The sequence below is a fragment of the Chionomys nivalis genome, chromosome 1, assembly GCF_950005125.1.
Source record: "Chionomys nivalis chromosome 1, mChiNiv1.1, whole genome shotgun sequence".
NCBI lineage: Eukaryota > Metazoa > Chordata > Mammalia > Rodentia > Cricetidae > Chionomys > Chionomys nivalis.
The window spans coordinates 31,783,093-31,787,455 of NC_080086.1; positions in this window are offsets into that span (position 1 = coordinate 31,783,093).

Genomic DNA, 4,363 nt, shown 5'->3' on the forward strand with positions numbered 1-4,363 from the left:
CCTCCGTCTTGTATATGCACTGTCGCAACCATTCCAAAGCTCACTCTTTCCCTCACTACTAACCTCTTGGATCCCAATGACCACACAAACTTTGCTTATATAACCTTGGCAAGCCTAGCTTTGCCTCCCAATCAACTGATCAGAACTACATACTCTGCTTATACCCTTCCAAAAGTCACATTTGATCAGAAGTGAATACCCCTACCTTAATATATCTCTCTGATCCAAAGTAAATTGTTAGGTTCCAGGCCTTACTCTCACCATAGGTATAAGAGTTAGGGGAGGGTCTTACAAATTCTATTTTTACTACCCAGAAACTATCTATAGAACTCACAACTAACTACACCAAGTCACAGGCTTTTGATAATACAGGAATATAAAATTAACATGCAATAATCATAGTCTAGAGCTATTGGACCCTAGTTTTACTGAGCACAGCTCAAGTGGGAGGGGTAACAAAGAAAGACATGTTGTCTTATACATCTTGTCTTTATACAAGTCTTCACAAACACAACAAAATCTCTAAAAATTCAAGCATGCCAGTGATTTTTTTGAGAACAAGGAACAAAAAGAAGATTTAGTTCATGGGATTTGAAGGAAGTGGCTGGCCATCTTGCCTGGTTACTTTCCTCTCAGGGACCACTCGCACCCATCCATCTGTTTCTTCCACTTGGTTCCTGCGTTTTTAACCTACGTGTCAAGTTTATTTCTTCTAGTGCTCAACAGTTCTAACTCCAGGTGATGCTTTGCAGTTCTTTCAACCACAAAAGCTCCAATTCTTTTAATACTTTTTGGACCAAGCAATACAGATCTTCTATAAATTCCATCCATAATGATGATTCTACATTTATGGTTCTTCATGAAGCACTTGCCATACCAAAAAAAAAGATATTGGTAAGATCTGGTCAGCCACCATGTTAATCACACAGAAGGTACCAGAAAACACACCTCTAACCAATTCTACAGGAGTAGGCTTGTTGCTGCCAGGGGCCCATGTGTATAGAAGGGTACGACTGAGAGACTAGACAGGGAATGGGTCCTTAACTGGGAATTTCCACAGTGGTTCAGAAAGTGCCCCCTAAAAGAAAAGAGGGGTCCCTCTCTGGATACACCGTGAACATTGAAATAATGTAAGTATGTGTGTTAGTCTAAATTAACCTCATCCCAGCCAGAGAGTTTGAACCAACACCAGCTACTTAGTCATGTTGAACTGAACTGCTTTCTTGCCTCCCATGGATTGCTAGTCTGCTGGCTATGGTGGTTGCAACCTTCCTCCAAGGGCACAGATGAGGTTTGATTGACAGAGGATGGGCAGGGTTTCCAGGGAACCTTGAATGAACCTTTGCTCACTGCACATCAATAAACATTTTTTTGTTGTTGCTGCTAAATATCTCACGATTCCCCAATACTGTGTTGTAACCCACACACAGATGTCTATTTTGGGTTAGTAAACACATATTTCTTTATTTTTTTAAGATTTATGTATTTATTATGCATACAGTGTTCTGCCTGCCTGCATGCCTGCAGGCCAGAAGAGAACACCTGACCTCATTACAGATGGCTGTGAGCCACCACGTGATTGCTGGTAATTGAACTCAGGACCTCTGGAAGCAGCCTGTGCTCTTAAACTCTGAGCCATCTCTCCAGCCTGTAAATACATATTTCTTACCTCTATCTGGTGAGACATTTAGGTAAATTTCTGCCTCAGAGCACTGAGTGCAGTTAGAGAGCTAAGATCTCAAAATCTCTAATAATAGGTCTTTGAGAAATGCTTAGTTCTAGGCCTATGTGTAGTGAAAATTCAGGTTGAGTCTGTACCATCTTGTGGTATCGAAAAGTCAGGAAAAGTTTCTTAAAAGTAATAGGGCTATATTATATATCTAAGAGCTCCCAGTGTCTAGCATTCGAATACTGAGGGTCAGAATTAACAAACTATTGTTGGATCATATTATGAAATAAAAAGTGTAAGAGGTAAAGACCCTGACCTAAAACACAAAGTTTGGTATATAATAAAAGTCAAATTCAGAAGCTAGCTAATTGCATTTATTTGGAATTCTGGGAAAGGTAGAATGATAGTGCATAGAACAAACCGGCCTAAAGGGAGGAAGGGTAAGGAGAAAGGTAGAATAATAACTGAGAGCAGAACAAATACACAGGTCCATACTAATGTAAGTGACATCGGGCACACAAAGATGAGCAATGAAATATTTCCTCTCAAGCATATCAAGGCTATGGAAGACAAGACCAAGAAACCAGTATAAACTGGCAGAGACTAAGTAGACTTGATGACCGACTTCAGGGACTTCTGGTAGTCTGGATTTGTTCCTGGAGCAAGAAAAGGAAATCAGTGGAAAGAGGGGAAATTTGAATAAACCCTATAGTTTAGTTTGTAACATTATTCCCATGCTATTTCTTATATTAAATATTCCTCAGAAGCATCATCTGCTAACATGAGTTCAATATGGGTGGAATCTACAAATATCTGTTACTTATTTCTTAAGATTTGAATTTCCTGTAGCCCAGGCGGGCTTTGACCTGGCTCTGTAGCAGAAAATGACATAACTCTTGATCTTGCTGGGGATTGGAAGCCTATCCTTTTTGTGTTATTTGGTACAAATTGGTTGCTTGTCTCTCTCCTTATTCCAGAAATACTCACATGGATACTAGATGCTCTTTCAGCTTAAATTATTTTCCAGGATTCTAGTTAAATTTGTTTCATATGCATAAATTAATTTTTTGATTTAATTAAAATTTTACATGATTGCCCCATTCCCTCTCCTGTAGCACGACTAATAAACACCCAGAGACAGGCATTGGGGTTCAAGCTGAAGATCAGAAAAACAAAGCAGCCAAGCCACTAGAGAGCTCTTACCCTCTATCAAGGCTCAGACAAAGGGGAGATCCTGTCCTCAATGTGACTGCAGACTGCAATGCCCCCCACTAAACCTCAGACTGAAAATAGCTCTTGTCTCCTCCTGCCTGATATACCTCTCTCTGCCCAGCCATATCACTCCTGTCTCCACCTCCCTAGTACTGGAATTGAAGGTGTGTGACTCCCAAGTGCTGGGAACATCTTTGTGTGAGTTCTATTTCTCTTTTTAGACAGATTCAATCTTGTGTAACCCAGGGTGGCCTTGAGTTTTGGGATTAAAGGTGTGGGCCACCACACCAGGTGTGTCACCTGATCTCTAGTGACTTAGCTCTGCACTCTGATCTTCAGACAAGCTTTATTTCTAAAAACACAAATAAAATATCACTATACTCTCCTCCCTGCTTCCTACCTCTTCCATATCTAGCTCCCCTTCCTGCACAGCCTTTTCTTCTTTAACCATTGTTTTTACCTATACCTATAAACAAACATATAAACACAACACTGAAACCCTTCAGTGTTACCTACATGTATATAATTCTGGGCTGATCACTGGTATTGGATAAACAGAGGGCTCATTTCCAGGGAAGAGGAATTTCCCCTCTCGGCAGTTGTTAATTGCTTGTAACTCTTCATCTAGAGATGACAGGAGAATAACTCTGCCTGACACTGTAAACCCAGACAACAGCACGTGACTGGTGAGCGGATGGACCTTGTAGAACAACTACTGCCACTTCCCTAAATTAGTGTAATTCCTAGCTGCACTCCCAAAACTTATCGTTATACCCACAAGTAAGTGTAGACTTCACCCCTTATCAAAGAGGCTTCTTCTACAGTAGCAGGAGACCATTACGGAAGGTCACAACTTACCAAATTACAGAGAGCAACGGAGGGTGAAGTTCCTTGCACCAACTGATACAACAGGACGCTTGCACCTAAGGCTCAGGCAACACTGCAGAAGACCTGGCAGAGAATTTTGTAGGGCAAGAGGACCACGAAGTCTGCTGTGAGACTGTGCCTTCTAGGTATAACAGAAAAGCTACGCTGTTGACAGAGGTTTCTGTCCTGCCCGGATTTATGAGTTAATCCATGAAATCTCTACATGTCCAAGACCTTAACCACACCAGTTGACATTCCAACATAAATTTAAGCACATCTCTCCTTCTTTTTGAATGTAAAAATATTCTGATTTGATTCCCAATGCCCTGGGTACTGACAGAATGTTGGCTCTAGATAGAAGTAATAAAGATGCAGAAGCTGGCATGGTGTACCAGAAAGCCCTGTCCCGAGAAATGAGTCTGGCAAGGTTTGTGTTTATGCTGTAAACGCCTTTAATTCTGGAAACTCTGGTTTCTAGACGCCATCAATAGCATCATTTTACAACGGAGACAAAAGCTGACTCTGTTCTCAGGGCAACACTCCTTCCAACACTGGACACAGGAACCCCACTCCTAGCACAGAAGGGCGCACCGCCCCTTCTCCTGCGCATGCGCA